This window comes from Orcinus orca, chromosome 6 (genome assembly GCF_937001465.1).
Source record: "Orcinus orca chromosome 6, mOrcOrc1.1, whole genome shotgun sequence".
Lineage (NCBI taxonomy): Eukaryota > Metazoa > Chordata > Mammalia > Artiodactyla > Delphinidae > Orcinus > Orcinus orca.
This window is the reverse complement of record NC_064564.1, coordinates 116,059,433-116,070,282: the sequence shown is the minus strand read 5'-3', so window position 1 is coordinate 116,070,282 and position 10,850 is coordinate 116,059,433. Positions and strand designations below refer to the sequence as shown.

The following is a 10,850-nucleotide window of genomic DNA, read 5'->3' as shown; positions in this document are numbered from 1 at the left end:
ATTACAAAAAACACAGTCCACGTGGATCACAGCTCTACATGTGAAAGGCAAAGCAATAAAGCATTTAGAGGATACATCTTTGTGACCTCAGAATAGGCAAAGATGTCTTAAATATGGCAAAAAAAAAAGCACTAACCATAAATTTAAAAACTTAATAGATTGGACTGTTGTAAGAATATCTACTCAACAGAAGAACCTACTAAGAGAAGGAAAAGGTAATCCACAGAATAGAAGTTATTTGCAATGGAAGGACTTGTATTTAAAACACGCCTATAAACGAGTAAGAAAAAGACAAACACACCAGGAGAAAAAAGGGCCCAGAAAAATGGTCAATAACCATATAACAAGAGGCTCAACCTCATTAGCCATCGGGGAAATGCAAAGAGCAGCTGTGGTGTGATCCCACTACACATCCCCTGGAACAGCTAAAATGAAAAGATGGAGAATACCAAGAAGTTGGCAGGGATGTGGAACAACTGCAGCTGTCATGCATTGCTGGTAGAAGGTAGATTGAAGCAACACTTTGGAAAACTGTGTGGCAAATCTAATAAAGTCATACCCAATGACCCAGCAATTCTGCTCCAACCAGAAACGCATGAACATGTTCAGGAAAGACATGCCTCAGACCATTCACAGCGTGTATATAATTACCCAGAGGCCCAACAACAGCAGCATGGGTAAAACGTCGTATTCTCACCCAAAGGAATACTATACAGCGATGAGAATGAGTCATCTACCATGACAGGCAACAACGTGGGTGAATCTCCCAGGCATGACTTTGAGTGATACGGGCCAGACACAAAGAGGACATGCTGCACGATTTCACTTACAAGAAATGCACGCATAGATGGGAGGGGCCTTCTGGGGTGCTGGTTACACGGGCGTCCAGTGTGTGTAAATTCATACACTCGTGGGCACTCATCACATACTCACATACACTCTGGGCACTTTTCTATGTGGGTTATACTTAAAGGCAAACAAACAAAAACTGGGGAGGGAAAAGTGGGGTATGCCCTGGGTTACCATACCCCACCAGGAGCCTTCTTCCTTATTTGACATTGTGACCTCTGACCTGGGTGACCTCTGAGGTACCTTCACCTTGTCCCTGGAGGCCTCCAGTAGAATGTATTTGTTCCCAGCTGCAGTCCAGACTCATGCCAACAAGCCAGTGGATCAAAGTGTCATCATTTTTTGCTACATTCTAAAGGTTCTGGCAGTCCAGAAAGTTCTAAAACCTCCTGAGTGAGACCCAGCCCTGGCTCAGTGTCCAGTTCCAAGACTAGGAGTCCAAGAGGGACCAAGGGAAGAAATTGGGAAGACCCCACCCATACCTCCCCTGGGATAGAGGCTCCGGCTCCCTCCTGACCCGGGGCTGGCCCTATAGCCTTACACACCAAAGCCAGGGCAGCCCAATTCCACCACAGACGCGTCTAGTAGCAGAGGCTTTAGCGGCCAGTGGCAATAATCCCAGCCCTGCCTCTTACTGACTGTGTGACCCCTGGCAAGTCACGTACCCTCTCTGGACTTCCATCCCCTCCTCTGTGACTAGTAACACCACCCACTGAGGGGGCTGTTGCAGAAATTAACCTGAATCACTTAGCACAGAGCCTGGCACGAGGTCAGCCCCCCGGCGCGTGGCACCTGGCACGTCACTGTGATTACCGTCACCATTGCCTTTCTTACTCTCCTGTTCATTTCCACTTCCAGATTCCTCTGCTCTGGATGAGGACCCTGAGCTCCCGTTTCCTGAGCCCCGTAAGGTAGGACAAACAAAGGCGGAAAGCCAATTTCCGAGACGAACTCTTTTTAGCCAATATGGTCAGCACCGCTAAGCAGGTCCAGTGCCGTACTTGCACACTTGTTCCTTCCTTCCTCGGACACACGTAATATACCCTCGATGTCGCAAGGACCTGCGCTGCCTCCCAACACCCACAGCGGGTCGGGGAAATGCACCTCTGCGTGCTTCACGGAGGAAGATTTATTATTGCAGCGCTGAGATGCAGAAGCAGCCCGAGGGCGTGGTTTGGGAGCCAGAGGCAGCTGGAGCTTGAATCTCATTTGGCTTCTTATGAAAATGGTGCAGTAGATTCCGAATGGCCCCCCTCGTCTTCAGATCCCAGGGCAGTTCTTCTATGATAATACAGTCCAGCTCCAAAAGCTGTTCTCTGGAAAGGTTTATTAAAACCCCCAGCATTCTCCCTGCTGTGGCTCAGGCTAAAACCCAAAGTGCAGAAAGCCTTAGGCACCAGGGCATCACCGCTAATGCCCAGTGGATGTACCGGCATCCACTCAGGTTGTCAAAGGCTGTCACAGTCCCCTAAGTCCCTCCGTGAAGCCCCCAGACTGTAGCTCTAGGACCGATGGGCTAAGGCCCCCAGGGAAATCAAATTGACTTCTTGACTGCCAGGGTAGGAAGGCGTCCGTCAGCTCAGGGCTAGCAGGATATAATCCAGCAGGGCAACGTGTGACAGGCAGGCCGCTGCGCCCCTGCCCACACCCTTGACAGACATTGCTAATCAACCCCAGTGCCCTTTCCCACTGGGCCCAAACATGGCTTCTGGATCCTTCTTAGCCCAGGGCTCCAGGCAGCCAGATCAACTCGTGGCAGGCAGCCAGTGAAATGTCTGCCATCCCCGGTCAGGAGGAAGAACCCCAGGCTCTAGAGCTACCCGATTACCCGTGATACCTCAAGGTGGTCATTGAACTGACTGGCCTCTATTTTCTGGTCTCTAAAAACGGGGATGAATTCAGGGGCGGGGCTGGTCATTCATCTGGCTTCGAATGCTCCCCATTGGCTGAGAGCCACTTCCTGCCATGGCTGTGAGACCCTGGGCCACTTCCAGGCCTCTGTTTAGTAAGGTGGGGACAGTGTCAGGCCCATCTCAGAGGTGCACGCGTAGGAGGCACTTAGCCTGGTCCCTGCAAGTAAGAAGTGCTGAAAAAATGGGGGGCAGCCTTGCTGTTTTCTTACTCAATGTACTGAAGGGCGATCTTGCATCATTCATGCCACTAAATCAGCCTAAGAAAAAGAGTCAAAGTCTCCTCCTCCCTTCCCCCTCCTTCCCCGCCCCCAGTGTGTCAGACACACGCAGAGGAAAGACTGGTCCATCTCAGGATGCTGACCGGGAACTTGGGAAGCTGCTTGGACACCGTCAGGCCCTCAGAACTGGATGGTTCACTGTGAAGGGTCCACTATTCCATGGATATGAAATGACCTGCACCCCCTCCACCCCTCCACCCCTCCATATGCCCCATGGCAACTGCTTAGAGTGTGGCAGGGCCCAGAGGGGTAAAGGTGCTCAGTGGAGCTGAGGGCAATCCAGGAAGGCTTCCTGGGGGAGGAGAGGTGGGCCCCACCTGGGACAGGGTCATAGGATTGTGACCCTTGGAGTGGCCACCATAGTGGCCACTTGGTCACCTAATTACTTCTTCTACCAGGATGGTGTCAAACCCCAGAGGAAGGTGGCATTGAGGGAGGGGAGGAAACCCTGGCCATTTCACGGGCAAAGCACTGCTTCCGGGCCATGACAGCATGTGAGGACATCCATGGGGACACAGCCAGGCCACCTCCCTCACTCCTGCTTAACAGCCAAGGAGGCCCCCCTACCTTGTCTCTCTTTCCCCTCCCCCTCTCCATCTCCCTGCTTTCCCTCCTCGTCTTGCCCTTCTGCTTGTCTGCAGGAAGGGGAGATGGGGACAGAGATGCCTGTCACCCAGCTTTGCCCTATCCATCTCCCTCTCCACGCCAGGCCCTGGTCAGCCTTCCCCCTCCGCCTTCTGGGCGGAGACAGGCGGCTCCCCTCCCGGGGAGCCTGGGCCGCCTCCCAGTGCCCTCCGCCTAAGAATGTTTGGAAGCTGCCTCTGGGTCGGTGCCAGGAGCTCTGCACAGACTGGCAGGTTGGCCAGGGTCGCTGCTCCTGTAGGCAGGTCCTGGAAAATTCCAGCCGTCCCGTGGCCTCGAGATACTGGCTGTCCAGAGCTCCCCCCTCGCCAGTGCTCTCACCGGCCAGGCCCTCAGGAGCACCAACAGCACTGGGAGAAGGCAGCTTGGCTTACGGAGAAACATAGGTTCTGGGGCACAGTGACCTTGGCCGAGTCCCTCGGCCTCACTGGGCCTCCACTCCCTCTACAAGCCAGTCGAGCCGTGAACACGGTTGGCCAGTCCAAGGGCAAAATGTTAGGTATTTTCTCAAAGCAGCCAGGTCGGTAGGAGTCTGGAAATGTCTGCCCCTCCCCAGGCCTCGAGCTGTATTCCCGTAGCCCTGCTGCTGCTGCTGGGGAGACGAGGTTTTGGGGCTGATGAATTTTTCAAACACTCTACCAGCTCCTGGTATAGAAAGTAAACACAGCAGCAGCAGCAACTAGGGAGGGCAGGGCGAGCCGCATGCCGGGCACCAGCCTAAAGGCTTCACCTACGGAGCCCATGTGGTCCTCAGAGCAGTCCTGGGGGATAGGGATCGGCACCAGTTACCACCCACATTTCACATAGGGGGAAGCTCAGAGAGGTCAAGAGGCTTATCCGAGGTCACACAGCCAGGGAGTGGAGAAGCTGCGATTTCACGCCTTATCTTTGGGGGACACCAGCCCCTCCTCACTCCCCCTCCTCCCACCCCCGCATTCGTCACATTCAGCCTGAAAATCTCTTGCCCCAAGAGCCAGTCCTGACATGTCACCGTTACTGCACAGTTCCCATGGCTAATGGCGAAGTCTTTCTCATCAACACTGCCTGCTGCTGGGGAGAAGCCATTCTGTGCCTGAACTCTGCTGTCAGAAGGGGATTGGGATCCTCTCCCAAGACCAGAGAGAAGGACCCTGCGTCTAGGATGGAGGTGAGGGGACAGTGCAGGGAAGTTGTGGGCTGAGAGTCAGGAACCGAGACTATTAAGGACCTATTTCATGCCAGGCAGTTTTGTGAATGTCTTCTCATTGCACACAGTAGGGATTTCCACCCCCAACCCACAGATGAGGAAACTGAGCCTCCAGAGGTTAAGTGAGCCCCTCGAGATTGTGCTGCTGGCTTCCATCCCAGATGGGCATCTCCTGGGGTCTGAGCAGCTCTGGGGAAGCCATGGGCTACCGGGGCAGCGGGTCCGGGCAGGCGTAGGTAGCCGGCTTCCTGCAGGGCGCCCAGCCCCCTTTGTTCTTCCCAAAGGCTCCGCTGGCCCTGGACGCAGAGGGGCCGGTGGTGAGTGCCAGTAGCTCCTCTCAGAGTCATTGGGCTGGACGGGAGCCACTGCCACCCACTGTGCCTGCAGCCCAGAGCCTTCCAGGTCTCCACGGGGCCCCGCCTGCCCGGCCAGCTCAGGGCAGCTGCCGCTTTGCATGGCTCCGGGGCAGCCAGAGGAGGTCCCCTGCTCCCACCCAGGGGCGAGAGTAAACAGCAACCGGGCCTGCAGAGAGGGAGGGACTGGCAGGATCGCTGGCCCCACTGGCAGCCAAGCCCGCCCCGCGCCAGGCCCTGCACCCAGGGCCCCTTGGCCTTTACATTCTCACTGACTCCTCCCACTGCCCTGTTCAGGGAACAGGTGACACCACCTCTCAGAGGTGGTGACTTACCTAAAGCCACCACTGAGTCAGTCAATGGCAGAATGGAAATGCGAACCCAGGGCCGGGTCTAGGAACACTCTCTAAACCACTGGACCCCCTTGTCAGGAGTCCTGGCCACTCCAAGGAGCACAGGCTCCTGCTCTGGTGGCATCACTCCTTTGAGAAAGCCTGTGGGCCAAGCCTGTGCTGGCCTCTGGGGATAAAACAGTGACCAAGTAAGACAGCGTCCCCTCTCCCGGGAATCCTACAGCCAGGCGGGCACATGGCACGTGATTCAGAGTGTGGCATCAAGCTGGGGGTCCCGCTCGGAGGGAAAGTGGTGAGGTTTGGTGAGAACCCAGGACGAAGGGCCCTGGGCCGGCCTAGGAGTCAGGAAAGGCAGGAAAGGAAGGCTCGATCTGACATCTGATCATGTCGGCATCCAAAGACAGAGATCGGCAGCTGGGGGAGGGGAGGAGAGAGCCCTGGAGCAGAGGGAGCAGTGTGTGCAAAGGCCCTGTGGTAAGGGGTCGCGGACATGGAGGATTCAGGGAACCACAGGCCAGGGCAGCTGGAGGGCAGGGCCGGGCTCTGATAGAACGTGGTGAGGGTCCTAAAAACAGAGGGTTTGTCAGGGATTCGTTGAGCACATTAACAAGTCGACTGTCCTGCGAGGTGTCTCCCCTGCAGAAATGGCCCCCAGTGTAGTGTCCTCTGCCGCTTCCTTTGTTGACAGTTGTTGTCTCTCTGCTACTGCGGGCCGCCCGCTCTCACAGGAGCCGAGGCCTTCTCTGCTCAGCTGCGGGCCGAGCACAGACCCCTTCATGTCTGCCTGTTGCTGGAAGAGCTCTGTCTGAGCAACACGTCTGGTTTTCGCAGCCACTCTTCTGACCCCCACGAGGGATTCTGCTTACTCTTTGCTGGAGCCTGGCCTCTGGGTGGCGCCTGCCCTCATGAGCTCCCGCCTTTAGGCACACGCCCTCTCACAGAGAAGTCAGGTGACTGCCCAGCAGCAAACATCCCCCTCTCCCGCCCCCTGCCACCGCTCCACACACACCCGCTCCAGTGTCCGGCCTTGGGGAATCCCAGGGCGCTGCCGTCAGCCAGCTGCGGTGTGGATGTCCTCCCAGGGTCCCACCAAGAGGTTGAACACCCATAGGTGACCAGTCCTGGTGACGCCCTGGCTCCCTCCCTGGGCGCTTGTTCATCATCCCACAACTAATGACAAGTTATTAATTATTAATGACAAGCGGTGGGCACTGTGCTCAAGGGGCCCATGGGAGAGACACCCAGGTGAAGAGAAGCTCACAGTACCATGGACCAGGTGCTAACCTGAAACAGGCCCAGGGTGCTGTACATCCTCCATTCCAACCTTGAGCACAGCGGTGGGAAACGCCTTCCCTGCATTTAGCTGACAGCCGTCTCCTTGTCGCTTTCCACCTCCTGATACCAATTCAAACGCCGCCCAGGCTCCTTGGCTGCAGGATTCTAGATTTATTCTGGAAGCCGGACCCAGAAGGGCAGTCAAGAGGCCTCTCTTCCGCCGAGGGAAAACAGAACACTCACAAAAGTATTTGTCAAGCAGATTCATGCTAAGTTGGTTTGGTTTTTTTAGTTGGCCGGGGGCCTAGAATCCGACTGGCAGCAATGGAGCGGACAGATGGGATCCTATATGAAGCTACTGATGCGTTCAACTTAGAAAGAGAAGAAAACCTTATTAGTCAAGGTTTCAAAGGCTGCGACTTCACAGGAAGCCTTCTCCGGCCCAGCCAGCTGGGCCTGCATCCCTGGCTGGTACCGTCCGGCTTTGCCAGGCCCTGCTCGAGGCTCCCAGCGTCTCAGCCAGGTGCCAGCAGCCGAAAGCCGGCCCCATTCTTGTCCCCCAAGAGCTGCTGCTTCCTGAGTCCCCGGGGATTTCTGTCTGCCCTCCCGCGGGCTGGACCAGGCAGGAAGCTCTCCACAGCTACCTCCCTGTCCCATCCTCGCCCTGAGCTCAAAGGGACCTGTTCTAGGTTGACGTGTGCCCCCCACCCAAATTCATAGTTTTTTTGGGGGGACACCCAAATCTCTTTTATTGCGGGGTGGAGTGGAGTGGTCTCTCACTGCACGGTTCGTTCATTGGTGCGGCCTCCTGAGTCTCGCGGCTTCGTCACAGCCAGCAGCTCGCGTGCGCTGGAGAAGGGCTCGATGCGCAGGGCCTCAAAGGCTTCACGTGCCCTGAAGGCTGTAGCCCCACAGTGGCTGGGGCCTGAGGCTGTGCTGTCTGGCTGGTGAGGCCACACTCGCCCAGTGTCTTGCCATCGTCCGGAAGCTGGCTGTCCTAGTACAGCCGCTGCTCCTCCGGCAGCCGCTTGAGGACGCCCTCGACGGTGCGTTTCAGCTCGAACACGGTGCTCGATTCCTTGCGTCTGTGAAGATGGTGGGCTTGTGGCGCCAGATCACGCGGAACACGTCCATCACGGCTGCTGCCGCTTCCCCTCGATGCGCCGGCGCGGCCGCACCTCCAGATTCGTATGTTGAGGTCCTAACCCCAAGTATCTCAGAGTGTGACCTTGTTTGGAGACAAGGTCTTTGGAGAGGTCGCAGTTAAAGTGAGGTCCTTAGGGCGGGCTGTACTCCAAGATGATGTCCTTACAAAAGGGGGACACGTGGACACAGACACACGCACAGAGAGAAGAGACTCAGGTAGAAGGCGGCCATCCACAAGCCAAGGAGACAGGCCTGGGGCAGATCCTTTCCTTGGGGCCCTTGGGAGGAGCCAGGCCTGCGGACACACTGATCTCAAGCTTCTGGCCTCCAGACAAATGTCAGTTGTTTAAGCCGCCCGGTTTGCAGTACTGTGTCAGGGCAGCCCTGGCAAAGGAATACATGACCTTACCCAAGAGGCCTCCCATCTCATGGGCTCCACCCCCCAGGATCCCAGCATGTGGCCTGGACACAGACATCTGCCCGGCCCAGGGGTGCTCACCAGGCCTGCTCTCCTGTCACGCCCACCCGGCCCCCGCCACGGCCATCCACTGGTCCGTATATCCCCTCGCTGTGGCCAGGTGGAAATCTCCCTTCCGAGGAGCTAGAGGAGTGGTCTGGGCTTGAGTTCATCGTCACCTTCTGAGAGCCCTGGCGGAGGTGTCCCAACCCACAGAGCTGAGCCAGCTACCCTGGGACAGAGCCTGGGAGCACCCTGAGTCCAAGATGCCTCACCTCACCCGACATCTGCGCACCTGCAGTGTCCCAGGCACTGGGCAGCAGCATCGATGACATCAGGATGGATGAGACTGGGCTTCCCTGTGGTTGCAGAGCTCACAGTAATCCTTTACGTATGCTTTCAGGAGGTCAATAAGCAAAGCGTATTATACGGCGTCGTATCCTCGCTCACCAGGGTGGAAACCACCAAGTCAGTCCTCCTCCTACAGCTCATCGCGAGTGCCCACTCCACGCCACGCGTCCGCGATCTCACTTAAGCCCTTCAAAGATCCTTCCAGGGTAGTTAACATCATCCCCCGTCACAGACGAGGAAGGCGATGCTCAGAGAGGTTGGGAGCTTGCAGAAGGTGACAGAGTTGCTAAGGGACCCATTTGGGGTTCAAACTTACCCCAAAGTTTGTGCTGAGACCACCCTGGCATGCTCCCTCCCCAGGCTCGGCCCACACGCGCTGCACAGGGTGTCGTTCTGAGGACCGGGAGGGCAGTTCCGCCAGGCCGTGGGCTCTGGGGTCACCCCCTACCCCCAACCTGTCTCACAGCACCTGGCGTTTCCGAATTTTGCTTTATGAAAAAGTTTCGAGTCGCACGGCCACTGAGCAAACAGAAGAGCGGCTTCGTTCTACAGCGTGTGGAGCTAGTTTTCTGTACTCGTGACAGCGTCAAATCATTCTCCTCCGGGAGTTGGGAGGGCGGACAGGCAGCCCTCATCCCACTACACAGTGTTTGCGCTGGACCACAGATGTGGATAAACCCGGGACCCCGCCCTCAGCCCCCCGATGGCTGTTTGACAGCCATCACACAAAACTCTCAGGTCCTGTGTGGGTGCATATCAAGGTCTGTGGGCACCCCAGGGGTGGACCTTCCAACCACGCCCGGCTTTTCCGTCGCCCACACCCCAGCAGCTGCTGCCCCCCTCTGCGGGACGATGAGGGTGAAAGTACTTGGAAAGAGGAAGGAGAGCTCAGCTTAAGGGGGATTCCAGTCCAGGTGGGCAGAGGGGCTGGGAGGGTGGGGGAGATGATGAAGGGTTTGGGGTGGCAAGGGCCCCCCTCTTTTCTGACTCGGACAAAGCTTTCTTAGGAAACACTGCACTTAATCTCCCCATTTCGAAGCGAGGAAAACTGAGGCCCACTGGTCACAGTGGAAGGTCCTGGGCCAAGCCAGATGAGGGGCCTGCCCCTACACTCCCAGCCCACCTGGGCACCGGGAAGCCTCAGGTCCCCCTGCCCCTTGCCCTGCCCCTCCTCTCCCCAGGTTCCCATTTCCTGTCAGGCTCGCTGATCCATTCAGGTCAGAGCCACGGGCTGGAGGCCAGGCAGAGAGGTCACTGCTAACTGCATGCTAATGACAGCAGGGACCAATCAATCTCCCCCTTAATCAGGCAATCGATGTGCACTGCAGGTGTGTCCGATCCAGGCCTGCAACGGAGGAGTAGGAAAGGGGGAGGGAGGGGGAGAGGAGGCTGAGTAGTGGGGAGCTCGCTCCCAGCCCCGTCCTCTTCTGCATCCCAGAGAGTCAGCTGCAAATTGAAATCACTGCTCAGGAAAGAACTGAGGGGGAAAGAGAAAGGGGAAAAAAGATGGCATCTTTTTAATCAAGGCTCAGAGCTGCCGTCGCTAATGAATTCAAGGTTCTCGGGAACCCCAGGGCAAGTCAGGGAGGATAGAAGCCAAAACACTTCCTCCTTCCCCTCCCCTCCGTCCCCTTAATGGGGGGGGGGGGGCGCGTTTAAACCTTCGACTGGAGGACCAGGAGGTTCCCCGCGTCCTCCTGCCTTTTGGAGTTGGAAGGGTCACCCAAGGTCACGGCCAGGCCCCTCCCACCCAGGACTCCTCTGTCAGGGTCCCTCTCAGCCTTGCTTTAGGAGGGACTGTTCTTAGGAGAGGTGCCAACAGGCTGTTTCCTGGTTCTTTCTCTGAATAGCCCTCCTTTGCACCCGCTGGAGTTTTCAACCTTTACCACTGATTGCGTACCTACTGTGTGCCAGCTTTAGAGATAACAGCGCCCTGAGTTCTCACAACCCCCTCATGTATGTAACCTAGTTGCTAAGATTATCCCATTTTACAGATGAGAAAACCAAGGCTCAGTCAGGATCATGGAATCTGCCAACATTTCAGCCA

At 56.7% G+C, this 10,850-nt stretch overlaps 1 pseudogene; it reads right to left on the bottom strand.

Annotated features, from left to right (window-relative positions):
• Positions 1 to 7,625: 7,625 nt before the first annotated feature.
• Positions 7,626 to 8,443, bottom strand: LOC101277985 (elongin-B-like; annotated as a pseudogene).
• Positions 8,444 to 10,850: the final 2,407 nt, after the last annotated feature.